The 17,292-nt window shown below is 45.2% G+C and overlaps 1 protein-coding gene across 13 annotated transcripts in view; it reads right to left on the minus strand.

Moving 5' to 3' along the window:
- Positions 1 to 17,292, minus strand: part of LOC139273211 (cAMP-regulated phosphoprotein 21-like) — a 705,332-nt gene that overhangs the window by 352,839 nt on the left and 335,201 nt on the right. The window contains exon 4 of one of the 13 annotated variants that reach the window (XM_070889839.1): positions 3,076 to 3,157. The exons of the other annotated variants lie outside the window; for them this stretch is intronic. The gene's annotated coding sequence lies outside the window, so the exon portion shown is untranslated. The remainder of the gene's footprint in view (positions 1 to 3,075; positions 3,158 to 17,292) is intronic. 13 annotated transcript variants of the gene reach the window in all.

Genomic DNA, 17,292 nt, shown 5'->3' on the forward strand with positions numbered 1-17,292 from the left:
ATACACACAATTTTGTGAATTTTATTTACAGATTTTAAAAAAAGGCACCGCATCCTCGAATTGTTAGTCTTCCCTGTCATCCACAGTAATGTACAGGTGCAGATATCACAGCGGTGATATCATGCTTGTGATCGTAACATGTGTCATTAGGAAATATAATCAGATTTCAGAGAACATGCTTCTTCAGCTCTCAGGCTATCTAGAACAGTTCTGATCAGCAAGCCTCACAAGGAGAGATAAAATACCCCTGTAAAGAAGAGATAGCAGAGGCTTTTTCAATCGTCCTTCAATTGAGGGCTTTGAGGAGTCAGGAGGTGAGACACTTTTCGCAGAATACCAGCCTCTGACAGGCTCTGTTAGTCATGTTGCTGACATTGCTGGTTCAGCTTCTGGTCAACAGTGATCACGGGAGAACTCAGCAATGGTGGCATTGATGAAGGTGAGGGAATAGGAGGTTGGGTCTTTTCTTGTCTGGCAAACAGATCTGTAACACATTTTCATGACAGAAACAACTGCATCAACAACCTCAGCAGCAAAACTTAGCCCGAAGGATGGGAGGGGCATTCCTTGATTAATATGGACAGTAACGAAATCAGATGGAACCAAGGCATTTAGATTAAAATGGACAGCAGGGTCCAAGCCAATAATACAAGCTCCAATTGAATATTCCAAACATAATCCTGAACTCCCAAGAAAACGTTTTTAAAGGACTTACAACAATATGTAGGAATCTCAATGAGAATGAGTAATTTGTCAGTTATTTAATTTTTTATGTTTGTTAGAAATGTTATTTTTATATTAAACTAATGAAAATTCTCAGTGGGTGCAAAATGCAATGTGGCAGCTAAAACCAACTTCACAAAACTTTGTCAGCCCCTACTCGTTTCTTTTATTGGTAGATTATGCTGACGCCACATAATTGATATGTTTCCAAATGTCCTTGGTGCTTTCTGATTGGAAGTTTTAAACCCATTTTCCTCGAGTTTTATGAGTTTGCCTTCAGTTGTGATTTGTTATTTTGCACATAAGATTTTAGCCTATTATCTGCATAAATCAGCATATATAAAGGTCTGATTCCAAAATGTGACACTGGAATTTCAACACAGTAAGTGTATCACCCACGATGCTAAAAACACACTCTACACAATTTATAGCCCTAGTAAGTCAGATGATAAGGAAAGGAATTTTACACTACATGATGCACAATGCATTCATCTGCTCAATTTCAGCTGCATCCCTTTAAGGTATTAAAGTCTAATTGTTGCTGAATTAAACACAAGCTTAGGTCGTTCAGAGTTTAATTGTTTGGCCCAGGAACTTTGAAAATTGTGGAAGTGCTGCTCAGTTTCGACAGGACTGAAGCACCAAAGATTAGGGCTCAATTTTCCCCAGTATTTGCACCGTTTTTTTTTGAGCAGGCTGCTTTTTCTGGCCTAACTTAAAAATCCCTAGTTTCCCCAATCAATTTGCACTAGCGTAACTCAGTTAGTTACGAACTTTTTTTTTCAGCCAAAGGGGGCGCAACCAGCCACTTACACCACTTCTGGCCATTTAGGGAAGTTTGGCCAGCTGAGAGTTACTCCAGTTCTGATTAGACCAGCGTATGTGGCCTGTCCTGAAAAACCTTCCCGAGAGTTAAGGAAATCGGCGCAGCAGATGCCCGGACACACTGCAAGAATTGAAAAACGCATAGCAGCAACTTACCTCCAACCCCGCCCGAAGGCAGTCCAATCCCATTCTCGGTCCCCGGTTCACACACCCAGTCCGGTCCCATTCTCGGTCCAGTCAGAGAGCGAGAGAGCGAGAGAGAGACAGACCCAAACCGGCGACCGATAAGACCGGAGAGCCTTCGGGCGGGGTTGGAAGGTAAGTTGGTGCTGTGTGTTTTTCAATTCTTTTAATGTGTTGGAAGGTGGCTGTATACTTCACTTTGCAGCCTCAGCTCGCATTGTGTCCCTGGTTACCATGGCAGCCTGATTTTTTTGGCGCAGATCAAGGCTCCACCCCCAAAACTAAAGGTCGGGTTAGGCCATGCCAAAACGAAGAGATCCTACGGGGAAACTTACAACACTTTTTGTTTTGACATATTGGGTCCCAAAAAATCGTGCGTAACTCTTCAAGTACAGCAAAAAAAATGCTTTGGGGAAAATTGAGCCCTCAGTAACTGGCTTTAACATTGTGTTGCAGCTGTTAATAACATGTGACATGTGGTATATGGTGATGTGTTTGTTAATGTATTGCTAATGTATCTCCTGTGATGCTGCTTATAAGTCAGAAGATGCAGTTTTATAAGTACAGATGCATTATACCGTTTAAGGTGCAATGGATTATTCTGCTGCTAAAATTTAGATCTCTGTCTCTAAGGCTACAAGGGTGTAATTCCTCTGCATTCTTGAAATGACTGCTTAGGACCATTATGCGCCAGACTGGCTTTCAAAAATGTCCAATATAGAATCAATGGTGACTCAGTTTAATTGTTGTTTTGACAAGGAAGTTTGGAGTATGTTAGTTCATTTTAGATTGCAGATGAGAAGCATACAATGTTAAGATTGTTTTGCATCTGCAATGAAGTAGGGCAGATGTCTGAAGTGTGACCCCTGCATATGCAGACACATCATTTTTAATATATTGCAACCTAGTTCCTTCCAAGTCAGAACACCATCCTGACTTGGAAATATATAGCCGTTCCTTCATCGTCACTGGGTCAAAATCCTGGCACTCTTGTCAAATAGCACTGTGGGAATTCCGTCACCATGCGGACTGCAGCAGTTCAAGAAGGTGGCTCACACCACCTTCTCAAGGGCAATTAGGGATGGGCAATAAATGCTGGCCTTGCCAGTAACACCCACATCTCATGAATGAATTAGTAATAAAAAAAACCCTTTGTTGCACTGCTCAGAGTAAGTTAAGGGTATGTGCTATTTCATAAGGATGAGGTAATTAAATTATGTATAACACAATGGGGTAGAGTTTCTATGTGTTTACGCTACTATCAGCACAATGCGGGGGAAATCGGGCAAACCAGCACAAAAGATTAGGTAATTTTAAAAGAGAGTTATGCCCAAAACCACTTACATTCGTGTTTTCCGTGATCTTTTAAGCTGGGTTAAGATTGAATTCACCCGGATCAGGCCCCATCCACAAGACTGGCCACACCCTCAGGGTAAAATTGAGAGATTCCGTTAGTTCAGGAAGGGTTTTCAAATTGTACACATTTTTAAAAATAATTTAGGCGCACAGGCACCAGTAGGAATCTTTTAAAAGTTTTTTCATATCAAACGGTATTTACTAAGAAACTGATTAGTGTACACCAATGAAACTAGTAAATGATTCACTATAGTTTTTTTTTAAAGTTATTTTCAGATGATTTAAGATCTGGTTACTCAGTTGATGGACTGGACACTTATTAAAAATGCTTATTTTTGGTGATAACTTAAAACTTTTTAAATATAAAGAAACAAATAGGTTCTAATACGCTGCCTGATTGCGCTGGTTGATTGAAGATTTCACGTTTGTGATTATGCAAATGAATTTTATTGAAAACTTGAACTATAACCTAACCAGCACAATTTCGAGCGTATTTTGGGTGCAATTTCCTGAAGTGGCAACTTTATTCCAATATATTGGGCCCGAATTTGATCCCTGATTTTCGGCGTGCTCCTTTCCAAGCGAGTTTGATGAGGCACTCACGCCGGCGGTGTGAGAAGACTGCTGGGGAGCGTCCGCTGGCATGCAACGCCGAAAAAAGTCCTCCCGCCGGCTCACTCCCGAGATTGGTCCGGGCGGTCCTCCGCTCCAGCAGCAGACGAGACTGCTGCGTGGAGGCAGGTCTTACCTGAATGGTCGATATGAAGACCCGCATTAAATAGTTTGCTTTATTTCTCTTGCAGCGATTTTGTTGGATAGGGTCCTCTGAAGGATTTGTCATGGTTTGTTTCTCATTTGTTGATTTTTTTTTTTTTTCCGTTCCACCCTCCCTGCGCCCAACTCTAGCCTCGGCGTTACCTTGCCAAGGATTGCATTTGCCACCCAGAATCGGACCTACTGCCTGCTGCCGCCCAGAATCAGCGTGGAACGCCCATTTTTTCCACCAAACTTCCGCCCAAAGTACCGTCAGGATCTTAGCGGTCTTTGACGATAAATGGGCAGAACTTAGGTTTGACCAAACTCGGACCCATTATTCTTCTGTTAAATTGTAGGTATGAGTCCCTGTGGGCAACAAAGTCCAACTGTTAAGAAATCAGTAGGTGAGTTCATGCAGAGATAAATTGAAAAGACTATAGATATTCTTGCTCTGGTATTTTTTATTTCGGGAGTGTTCCTTTATCCTGTTTTGATTATGTGACACTGGAATTTAAGTGCAACACTTGAAGTGTGACGGATGGAATGCTTTTCATCCCTGTATCTAACTGAGAACCTCCAGTAAATAATTGAAATTGGTGCATAGTCAAAATTCTGTATTTGCATTCCTGCTGCCTGAAGCAATTGAAGTACATAAGAGCATAAGAATTAGGAGCAGGAGAAGGCCATTCGGCCCTCGAGCCTGCTCTGCCATTGAATAAGATCATGGCTGATCTTCTACCTCAACTCCACTTTCCTGCACGATCCCCATATCCCTTGATTGCCTTAATATCCAAAAATCTAACGATCTCTGCCTTAAATATATTCAATAACTGAGCCTCCACAGCCTTCTGGACTAGAGAATTCCAAATTTACACTACCGTCTGAGTGAAGAAATTTCCCCTCATCTCAGTCCTAAATGGCCGACCCCTTATTCTAAGACTGTGACCCCTAGTTCTAGACTCTCCCAACCAGGAGAAACATTCTCCCTGCATTAGCCCATCAAGCCTTGTAAGAATTTTGTATGTTTCAAAGTAGTTAATCCACCAGATGATCTGCTGGTTCTAAGCTTCCTTATGTATCTACTGTGACTCCAAAGCCTGGACCACAGATGAATGCTTAAAAGATCTCCTCCAGAAGTAGCTCTAGCGTTCACAAGAGCTAAAAGCAGCATGTGCTTATTTCCACCATCCTGTCAGCAATCTCTGGAGTGCTGATCTCGGTGGAGCTGCTGACTTGAAAATCAATAGAGATCTAGGGCCCAAGTTTGCCCCCTCTGCTAGAACGGCACACCTCCATGAGGTGCGCAGACTTTGTAGTACAGAAACGGTGCCAATTTCTTACCTCCGTATTCTCCCCGTTGATTCCAAGTCTGTGGCGCAGCGCATCGGAATGCGTGGTGGGCGGAGCTACAGCCCTGCGCCGAAAAGAGTGCCGGCAGCTGCGCCCGTGCGCAGTGGAGTCTGCATGCGTGCGCAGTAGCTCCTGGCCCCCCCCAGCGCGTCCTGTCTCCGGGCGACCCTATCCCTGGCTGAAGGGACAACGTGATGTTCACAGTCCCTATCCCGGGCCGAGTGGCTTGCCACACAAGCCGGCCACTGCCTTTCCGTGCTCCCTGAACAGTTCCCATGGCAACATGGCAGTATGGAGTGTGTACACAGGGAGATTTAGGCCACTTTGTTTGCAGTGCTAAGGAAATAATGTTGGCAGTGTATATAATATACTCCAGTATATAAACTTAATTACTTTGAGCATGCATATATGACATATTTAACTAGCACTCTTTTCAGCAGGCAGAATCCTTTGTTCTTGGATTAGCAGACCTGCCAGAACTTACCCCTTTGATGTCTATGTATCTCAAATATATCAGTATTTTACACGATGACTAAGTATGCTGCAGTAGATGAGGTAGGAACTTTTAATTTTTTATTTATTGATTTTAAAAAAAATTTATTTATTGATTGATTTATTTATCATTTATTATTGATGATGGCTCTTTCTTTATTTTTTAAAAGTGAAGTGTTTAATGCTTTCGAAAATCCCCCCCCCCGCTCCCACCGCTCCCACCAGCTCTAGCTACCTGCGCCTGATTTCTAAAGTGTCCGCAAGGTTTTTCAGAACATACAAAAGTGGACACTTATTCTGGCCTAAGTGGCTGGGAACACCCCCTCTTGAAAAAAAAACGACACAAAAAAAAACTAACTAATTCACTTACACTGGCACAAATTAAATGGCCAGAATTGCAACTAATATGATACTCCAGAAAAATTAAGTTGCTCCAAAAAAAACGGAGCAACTCCTGGGGAAATTTGGGCCCCTTGTTTTTTTAATGTGCTACTGCACCTGTGAGCAGAAAATATGTCACATCTAACACCAGCTAATAACTAGCTTCTGCAAGATAACTGAAAGGTATAATGGTACTATTTTGATTAAATAAATCCAGATTGGACACAACCTGCTATCTTGGCCACCTTAAGACCTTAATTAAGGCCGGTTTTTCAGCAGGTTTGTAACCAGATTTTCGCCGCGATTTGACCCTCCGCGGCGAAAACCTGGTCGCAAAGCTTGGGCGGGGTCCTCGGGTACCTGTTTGCGGCAACGCTTTCAAGTACCGCCGGGAAGAGGTGGTCCAACATGTAACGACTTGGATTGCGTCACCGTTGTACTTTCGGCACTCTCCCGACCCGTACGCCGCGCCCAGAATACAGACAGATCAAACCTGCCAGTACAACCCTCCAGCAGCGGTAAGTATGAAAACCTGCAAAAAAGGTAAGTTAACGTTTTTATTGTTTAATTCATTTTCAGCGATTTGCTAGTTAAGGGTTTTGTGAATGTTTTATTCCAATTTTATTATCCCCCCCCCCTGCCCCCAAGGCCTCTATCGCAGCGCTCCTGGCCCCGGACTAAATTTGGCGAAACTCGCGTTTTGCACCACGAATCCTCGTGCAACACCCCCCCCCCTCCCCTTACCGGCCCTGGCGCAGACGTAAAACCCGAAAGTTAGGCCTAAAAACGGTAGCGCAGCAAAAATGGTAAGTTTCAAATAACACTACCGTTTTTGTCAAAAAAAACACAAAAGCCCAAAATCCAGCCCAAAGTTTTTTGGGTTCAATTTTTAAATTATAGTTGACCAACTGGTCATATTTTCTCTCCACTGTGATGCTATTACTTGTATAAAATATTATATTTTAAAAATGGAATGAATGTTTGAGCTCTTTAGTTACTAATACTTAAACCATTCTTTAAACCATACTTGGCAACTGTCAGCTTAATGGGAGCTTTTATTGTATCACTAGCCAGAATATCACAATGAGCTACTATGGTTATCTATCACTACTTATATTAGTGAATTACTACTGTACCTATCATTACCTATATTAGGGAGCCACAGTATCTTGGCCAAAGCACGACATCACCTGTGCCAACTACGGTGGATCACACCAGCTGCACAAAACTGCCCTCACTTCCAGGAAATCATAAGTATCCAGAGGCCAAATCTAGCCCGCAAGAAACCTAAAAAGCCGACGTGCATAGGTTGGCTGCATCAAACAGGCTGATGGCAGCATCTTGTGAAAGTACAGAGACTGGCACTGTGAGCAGCAACACAGGTAACAAAGGGGCAAGAAACATCACATTGTCTAAAGCATTTTGTGTTCATTTTCCTGATGCACTATCAAGCTGTATGGTAACAATGCAAAAATTAAGTAAAGTCATAAGCCACTACTTGAGACTGGTGATGGGTTTAATAAATCCATCGCATATAAACAAAGTCCCACCAGTGACGCCTTGTGAACAATAGAGGCATCCGGAATAACAATGACGGCTATACAGATTACCTTATAGCCCAGTAAATGAAACCTATCTTTCCAGCAAAGTTCAGCCTACTGAACTGCACCATTGTTGCTTCAGACAGGGAGGAAAGTTGAACAGCCTTCCTCATGCACTGCAGCTTGAAAAATGAAGTCAATTACCCAAATTTTGCTGGAGTGAGGCGCCTTGTGGCGAGCCTCATTAATTAGACTTGTTTGTGCATGTTTCATTTTATAATTTTTTGCCCACTCAGTTGCTGAAAATGGCATGATGAGGGCAACAGGGCTTCTGGGATCTTGTTTAATTTAAATACAAACATTGTATCTCCTTAACCAAATAGATTAAAGGATTGAGAAAAAAAGAGGCAGGACTGAGAAAGAAGATTAATTAGAGTGGGTGAATTCAATATCAAATCAGGTACAGGTAGAGAAAGGGAAAGAAAAATTGCATTGAGGGAGACAAAAAAAGAGACAAAAGAAAAGCATGAAAACAAATTTAAAACTTGACATTTTTAAAATCTCCAACAAAAATTTACAACCTGAAGGAATGAGATGCCACTCTTAATTGTTCACTTTCTGAGCAAGAGAGGTTGACTGGCAATCATTAACAATAATCACATTAAAAGGTACTTAGGCTGTTAATTACTAGACTTAACTTTCAATGGTGAGTTAATGGGCAATTAATGTGCAAATTAACAACAATTTCATGAAACTCGAAGTCAAGGTCGAGATCCCTTTTTTGTGAAGCTAACAGCACAACGGTGCAAAACTACCACAGGTCGCCTGCCGATTTGCACATTAATACGGTGTGGATTAATCACACAATTTTTTCAACAAATTCTGGGCCAATCTCTCTGATGCTGCCTGGGAGCTAGGGCATGTGGCAGTCAAAGATTAATTGGAACAACAGTCCACCATGGACTTCACCACCACAGGTCTTATTGAGGAGAACTCTCCAATTTGGAAACAATACACTGAAAAATATCCTGCATGGGTCAGACGGTCTATTAACATTGCAGACAAAGGCCTATATGACATAACTATGGGCTCAATTTTGCCCAAACCCGTTTTCTAGCATATTGCCAGAGTTATGCCCGTTTTACGAGGCCAGAATTGCGCCGGAAATAATTTGTCAAGGTTTCCCCGATGTATACTTCAAATTTGGCGCCGCGCAACCTGTCCAGTCGCTTCGGGGGGTGGAATCTGCTGTCTGCGCTAAAAAACAATGCTGCACCTTCTGCGCATGCGCGGAAAAAGGTGGTTATGTTTCTGACGTCGTTGCAATGGACGTGCATGCTCTGTACAGCTCAGAGTTGGCAATTGGCCTTTTTAAAGAGCCAGTTGTATGTGTGAGGAGGAGTGCTGTGTGAGAGCATTGGAAAAATCGGAGCTGTAACAGTATACGATGCAACGTGGTGCAAGGACCAAGAATTTCTTACAGGAACAAGTGGAGGCACTAGTTACGGTGATTGAGAACAGATGGCAGGAGCTGGACACCAGCAGAAGTCACATAAAAGTTCCACCCAAAGAAATAAAGAAACGCTGGAACCAAGTTGTGGAAGATTACTATGCAATGGTGACCACCACTAGATCTGGAGGCCAGTGTAAAAAGTGGCAGGACCTTGGTCAAGTAGTCAGTGTAAATAATATTTTCATTTATTCAATGCAATTGTAAATGCGACCATCTGTATGTCCCACCCAGCAGAAAGATACCCTCTTTAAAAAGTTAGGTTTTCATCTTTGCAGAGGAAGGTGGTACATAATAAAAGAGAAATAACTCGAACAGGATCTGCCCGCACTGTCGCCCTTGGAAGAGAGGATCACTGCTTTTCTCCTGGCAGGACCCATCAAAGCAATCAGTACTGCACAAGCTGGGCCCACACTTCAGGGAGAGGGTAAGTCCTGCAAATTCATCGTGGTCCTTCAAATCAGCCTGCTGCCTTGCCTGCGATGTGTGAGCCTACTCATGCCACCCACCCTGCCCCCTCCTCTGTTGCTAACCATTTGTCTGTTCTGTTATATTTTGCAGAACTTGAGGCCAACCGTGACGATGCAGAAGATGATTCAGACGAGGATGAGCATGAAGAGGAGAATATCTTTCAGACCAAGAACGTGGGGGTGAGGGGAAGAGGGATGGGGAGGGGATGGATCTTGATGAAGCTCCCACTCTTGTACTGACTCTGGAGGAGCTGCCGCTCATTGCGGTGACAGCCCCTTCCATGACTAGTGGTTTGAGTGCTGGTGGGACATTCCATGGTTTCACACCTTCTGAGGTTGCGGGTCCCAGTGATGGGGGGTGCAGCGAGGCACACCCAGGGCCTCACCGTCCCAGGCTGCGGGTCCCAGTGGTGGGGTGCAGCGAGGCACACCCAGGGCCCCACCGTCCCAGGCTGCGGGTCCCAGTGGTGGGGTGCAGCAAGGCACACCAGTGGGGAAAAGGGGAAGGAGAGCTTGACCATGCTCTCTTGAGGTGCAGGATCTAACCGATGTGGTTCAGATGATGTCATTGAGTGCGGAGAGCATTGACCTTACCCGATCACTCCTAGACGACATCAGTGGGGTGAGTCATGAGGTAGCGGGACCGTTGGGAGAAGACACGAGAAATGGGAACGATGTCCGGGGCTATCAGTGAGGGAATAGTGGCCATGAGGGAGGGAATGTCAGAGGTAGTGCAAACCACATCACTGACCATGAGGAAGGGGATATTGCAAGTAGTTTAGACAGTTTTGCTCAACACGAGGGAAGGAATGTTGCAGGTTGTTGAGACACTGTCAGGGCGCCTGAGGGACGGTATGTTGGAGTTAGCTGCTGCAATAAGGGAACACGCTCATGCCCTGCCCTGCGTCCATTGACAGAATCAAAGGTCACTCCCACTTCAATCCCCACACCAGCCTCTGAAGAGCTCAATGCCAGGCCCTCCAACTTGCCGCCTGGGCCCTCCAACTTGCCGCCTGCCGCCGACGCCATCCCACTCCTCTCATGGGTAAAGGGTACACAGCCAGGTAGTAAATGCGTGACCAGCAGTGCAAGGAAGGTCATCCCCCTGAAAACAGATACACCGCTTTGGGTACTGTTGAGGGGGATGATTCATCAGGGGAGAGCAACAGCAGCCAAGTTCATTGCACCGTGGGTGGCTCTGCTGCACAGGAGGGCAGGAAAAAGAGTGGGAGAGCGATAGTGATAGGGGATTCGATTGTAAGGGGAATAGACGTTACTGCGGCCGCAACCGAGACTCCAGGATGGTATGTTGCCTCCCTGGTGCAAGGGTCAAGGATGTCTTGGAGCGGGTGCAGGGCATTCTGAAAAGAGAGGGTGATCAGCCAGTTGTCGTGGTGCATATAAGTACCAACGACACAGGTAAAAAGCAGGATGAGGTCCTACGAGACCAATTTAGGGAGCTAGGAGCTAAAGTAAAAAGTAGGACCTCAAAGGTAGTAATCTCAGGATTGCTACCAGTGCCACGTGCTAGTCAGAGGAGGAATCGCAGGATAGCTCACAGGAATACGTGGCTTGAAGAGTGGTGCAAGAGGGAGGATTTCAAATTCCTGGGACATTGGAACCTGTTCTGGGGGAGGTGGGACTAGTACAAACCGGACGGTCTGCACCTGGAACCAATGTCCTAGGGGGAGTGTTTGCTACTGCTTTTGGGGAGGAGTTAAACTAACATGGCAGGGGGATGGGAACCTATGCAGGGAGACAAGTGGGGAAATAAAATGGAGGCAGAAGCAAAAGATAGAAAGGAGAATAGTAAAAGTGGAGGGTAGAGAAACCCAAGGCAAAAAACAAAAAGGGCCACATTACTGAAAAATTCTCAAGGGGCAAAGTGTGTTAAAAAGACAAGCCTGAAGGTTCTGTGCTTCAATGCAAGGAGTATTCTGAATAAGGTGAACAAATTAACTGCGCAGACAGCAGTTAACGGATATGATGTAATTGGCATCACGGAGACATGGCTCCAGGGTGACCAAGGCTAGGAACTCACCATCCAGGGGTATTCAACATTTAGGAAGGATAAGTAGAGAGGAAAAGGAGGCGCGGTGGTATTGCTGGTTAATGAGGAAATTAATGCAATAGTAAGGAGGGACCATTAGCCTGGATGATGTGGAATCGGTATGGGTGGAGCTGCAGAATTTCAAAGGGCAGAAAATGTTAGTGGGAGTTGTGTACAGACCACCAAACAGTAGGAGAGAGGTTGGGGACAGCATCAAACAAGAAATAAGGGATATGTGCAATAAAAGTACAGCAGTTATCATGGGCGACTTTAATCGACATATTGATTGGGCTAACCAAACTGGTAGCAATGCGGTGGAGAAGGATTTCCGAGAGTATATTAGGGATGGTTTTCTCGACCAATATGTCGAGGAACCAACTAGAGAGCTGGCCATCATAGACTGGGTGATGTGTAATGAGAAGGGACTAATTAGCAAACTTGTTGTGCGAGGCCCCTTGGGGAAGAGTGACCATAATATGGTAGAATTCTTTATTAGGAAAAGGGGAGGTGCAACGAGACCTGGGTGTCATGGTACATCAGTCATTGAAGGTTGGCATGCAGGTACAGCAGGCGGTTAAGAAAGCAAATGGCATGTTGGCCTTCATAGCGAGGGGATTTGAGTACAGGGGCAGGGAGGTGTTGTACAGGGCCTTGGTGAGGCCACACCTGGAGTATTGTGTGCAGTTTTGGTCTCTTAACTAGAGGAAGGACATTCTTGCTATTGAGGGAGTGCAGCGAAGGTTCACCAGACTGATTCCCGGGATGGCGGGACTGACATATCAAGAAAGACTGGATCAACTGGGCTCGTATTCACTGGAGTTCAGAAGAATGAGAGAGGATCTCATAGAAACGTTTAAAATTCTGATGGGTTTAGACAGGTTAGATGCAGGAAGAATGTTCCTAATGTTGGGGAAGTCCAGAACCAGGGGTCACAGTCTAAGGATCAGGGGTAAGCCATTTAGGACCGAGATGAGGAGAAACTTCTTCACCCAGAGAGTGGTGAACCTGTGGAATTCTCTACCACAGAAAGTTGTTGAGGCCAATTCACTAAATATATTCAAAAAGAAGTTAGATGTAGTCCTTACTACTAGGGGGATCAAGGGGTATGGCGAGAAAGCAGGAATGGGGTACTGAAGTTGCATGTTCAGCCATGAACTCATTGAATGGCGGTGTAGGCTCGAAGGGCCGAATGGCCTACTCCTGCACCTATTTTCTATGTTTCTATGTTTCTGTTAAGATGGAGAGTGACACAGTTAATTCGGAAACTAGGGTCCTGAACTTAAGGAAAGGGAACTTCGACGGTATGAGGCGTGAATTGGCTAGAATAGACTGGCAAAGGATACTTAAAGGGTTGATGGTGGATAAGCAATGGCAAACATTTAAAGATCACATGGATGAACTTCAGCAATTGTACATCCCTGTCTGGAGAAAAAATAAAATGGGGAAGGTGGCTCAACCATGCCTAACAAGGGAAATTAAGGATAGTGTTAAAGCCAAGGAAGAGGCATACAAATTGGCTAGAAAAAGCAGCAAACCTGAGGACTGGGAGAAATTTAGAATTCAACAGAGGAGGACAGAGGTTTTTAATTAAGAGGGGGAAAATAGAGTACGAGAGGAAGCTTGCAGGGAACATAAAAACTGACTGCAAAAGCTTCTATAGATATGTGAAGAGAAAAAGATTAGTGAAGACAAACGTAGGTCCCTTGAAGTCGGATTCAGGTGAATTTATAATGGGGAACAAAGAAATGGCAGACCAATTGAACAAATACTTCGATTCTGTCTTCACGAAGGAAGACACAAATAACCTTCCGAATGTACTAGGGGACAGTGGGTCTAGTGAGAAGGAGGAACTGAAGGATATCCTTATTAGGCGGGAAATTGTGTTCTGGAAATTGATGGGATTGAAGGCCGATAAATCCCCGGGGCCTGATCGTCTGCATCCCCGAGTACTTAAGGAAATGACCCTAGAAATAGTGGATGCATTGGTGATCATTTTCCAACAATCTATCAACTCTGGATCAGTTCCTATGGACTGGCTGGGTAGCTAATGTAACACCACTTTTTTAAAAAAGAGGGAGAGAGAAAACGGCTAATTATAAACCGGTCAGCCTGACATCAGTAGTGGGGAAAATGTTGGAATCAATTATTAAGGATGAAATAGCAGCGCATTTGGAAAGCAGTGACAGGATCGGTCCAAGTCAGCATGGATTTATGAAAGGGAAATCATGCTTGACGAATCTTCTGGAATATTTTGAAGATGTAACTAGCAGAGTGAACAAGGGAGAACCAATGGATGTGGTGTATTTGGACTTTCAAAAGGCTTTTGACGAGGTCCCACACAAGAGATTGGTGTGCAAAATTAAAGCGCATGATATTGGGGGTAATGTACTGACGTGGATAGAGAACTGGTTGGCAGAGAGGAAGCAGAGAGTCAGGATAAACGGGTCCTTTTCAGAATGGCAGGCAGTGACTAGTGGAGTGCCGCAGGGCTCAGTGCTGGGACCCCAGCTCTTTACAATATACATTAACGAATTAGATGAAGGAATTGAGTGTAATATCTCCAAGTTTGCGGATGACACTAAACTGGGTGGCAGTGTGAGCTGTGAGGAGGGCGCTAATAGGCTGCAAGGTGACTTGGACAGGTTAGGTGAGTGGGCAAATGCATGGCAGATGCAGTATAATATGGATAAATGTGAGGTTATACATTTTGGGGGCAATAACACGAAGGCAGATTATTATCTGAATGGCGGCAGATTAGGAAAAGGGGAGGTGCAACGAGACCTGGGTGTCATGGTTCATCAGTCACTGACAGTGGGCATGCAGGTACAGCAGGCGGTGAAAGCGACAAATGGTATGTTGGCCTTCATAGCTCGGGGATTTGAGTATAGGAGCAGGGAGGTCTTACTGCAGTTGTACAGGGCCTTAGTGAGGCCTCACCTGGAATATTGTGTTCAGTTTTGGTCTCCTAATCTGTGGAAGGACGTTCTTGTTATTGAGGGAGTGCAGCGAAGGTTCACCAGACTGATTCCAGGGATGGCTGGACTGTCATATGAGGAGAGACTGGGTCTTTATTCACTGGAGTTTAGAAGGATGAGAGGGGATCTCGTAGAAACGTCTAAGATTCTGATGGGACTGGACAGGTTAGATGCGGGAAGAATGTTCCCAATGTTGGGGAAGTCCAGAACTAGGGGACATTGTCATGCATTCAACTATCATTGTAACCCATGTATAACTGACCTAAGTTCTACACCTCGAGAACATTGACCACAAGGGGGTGAACTTGTGGGAGACACTCCTAATGTGGACTTTCAGGTATAAAAGGGGAAGCTCCACCCACCTTCATCACTCGAGGTCTTGGTAATAAAGGTATCTGGTCACAGAGTGACCTTCACAAGTATGGGCCTCGTGTGCATTTATACTGTATAGTAAGGACATATCAGACATAGTCTTAGGATAAGGGGTAGACCATTTAGGGCTGAGATGAGGAGAAACTTCTTCACTCAGAGAGTTGTTAACTTATGGAATTCCCTGCCGCAGTGAGTTGTTGATGCCAGTTCATTGGCTATATTCAAGAGGGAATTAGATATGGCCCTTACATCTAAGAGGATGAAGGGGTGTGGAGAGAAAGCAGGAAAGGGATACTGAGGGAATGATCAGCCATGATCTTATTGAATGGCGATGCAGGCTCGAAGGGCCGAATGGCCTACTCCTGCACTTATTTTCTATGTTTCTATGTTTCAACAGGTGAGCAGTACCCGAGATCTTAGGAAGAATAAGCTTGGTACCAACCCCAGAAACACTGCGCCACCGCCTGCGGGCAGGGGTGGTGGAGAGTTCAAGACCAAGTGCAGCATGCGATCCTGGAATAAGGTGGAGGAGAGATGGGTGGGTGCAGTCTTTCTTTGCTGTTGTTATTATTCTTACTGTTTAGCTATTCTCAAAATTAAAAGTTTTTTTATAAGTTATGTAAATTTACAAGTTTAAAAGTTTGTAAGTGATTTTAAAGTTTTTAAGTGATCTTAATGAGTAATTTAGAAGTAAAGTTTGATACAAGAATAATTTTATTAAAGTTATGTACAAAAGAACTGTTTATTAAACTTTTGAATAAAATATATTCGCCCTCCTCCCTACCTCCCTGGCTTGTTTTCCAGCCGAGCCCCGAGCCCGTGTCCGGGGCCAATTGTGCCAGCCAAAGCTACGACCCTGCAGCCCTGCTTCAAGATATTCGGTGGTGGCGCATGAGTGAGTAAAAAAGAGAAAACTTCTCAAATGCAACTAATTTATATTTACTACGTTGACAGGTTTAAAAAAAAAAGTCATCACCGGCAGGCCCTCGGTATCGAGGAAGACTTGCTTCCACTCCTAAAGTGAGTTCTTTGGCGGCTGAACAGTCCAATGCGAGAGCCACAGATCGTGTCACAGGTGGGACAGACGTTCGTCGGGAGAAGGGCGGGGGGTGGGACTGATTTGCCGCATGCTCCTTCCGCTGCCTGCGCCTGCGTTGAGATTCAAAGAGCTCAACGCCCTCCTGGATGCACTTTCTCGACCTAGGGCGTTATTCGGCCGGGGTTCCCAGGTGTCAGTGGTGATGTCGCACTTTACCAGGGAGACTTTGAGGGTGTCCTAACGTTTACGCTGCCCACCTTTGGCTCGTTTGCCATGAAGGAGCTCCGCATAGAGCAATTGCTTAGGGAGCCTTGTGTCTGGCATGCGAACTATGTGCCCTGCCCAGCGAAGCTGATCAAGTGTGGTCAGTGCTTCAATGCTGGTGATGTTAGCCTGGGCGAGGACACTGATGTTGGTGCGCCTGTCCTCCCAGGGGATTTGCAGGATCTTGCGGCGACATCATTGGTGATATATCTCCAGCGACTTGAGGTGTCTTCTGTACATCGTCCATGCCTCTGATCCATGCAGGAGGGCGGGTATTACTACAGCCCTGTAGACCATGAGCTTGGTGGTAGATTTGAGGGCCTGGTCTTCGAACACTCTTTTCCTCAGGCGGCCAAAGGCTGCACTTGCAGACTGGAGGTGATGTTGAATTTCCGCATCAATGTCTGCCTTTGTTGATAAGAGGCTCCCGAGGTATGGGAAGTGGTCCACGTTGTCGAGGACCGCGCAGTGAATCTTGATGACTGGGGGGCAGTGCTGTGCGGCAAGGACAGGCTGGTGTAGGACATTTGTCTTACGGATGTTAAGCGTAAGACCTATGCTTTCATATGCCTCGGTGAATACATCGACTATATCCTGGAGTTCAGCCTCAGAATGTGCGCAGGCGCAGGCGTGTTCCGCGTACTGCAGCTCAATGACAGGTTGGAGTGATCTTGGACCTGGGCTGGAGGCGGTGTAGGTTAAACAGCTTCCCACTGGTTCTGTAGTTTAGTTCCACTCCAGCGGGGTGCTTGTTGACTGTGAGGTAGAGCATGGCAGTGAGGAAGATTGATAAGAGGGTTGGAGCGATGACGCAGCCCTGTTTGACCCCGGTCCGGACGTGGATTGGGTCTGTAATGGATCCATTGGTAAGGATCACGGCCTCCATGTCGTCGAGGAGCAGGACGAAGGATGTTGACAAACTTTTGGGGGCATCCAAAACGGAGGAGGACGCTCCATAAGCCCTCACCATTGACAGTGTCAAAGGCCTTTATAAGATCGAAGAAG

This window comes from Pristiophorus japonicus, chromosome 1 (genome assembly GCF_044704955.1).
Source record: "Pristiophorus japonicus isolate sPriJap1 chromosome 1, sPriJap1.hap1, whole genome shotgun sequence".
Classification (NCBI taxonomy): domain Eukaryota; kingdom Metazoa; phylum Chordata; class Chondrichthyes; family Pristiophoridae; genus Pristiophorus; species Pristiophorus japonicus.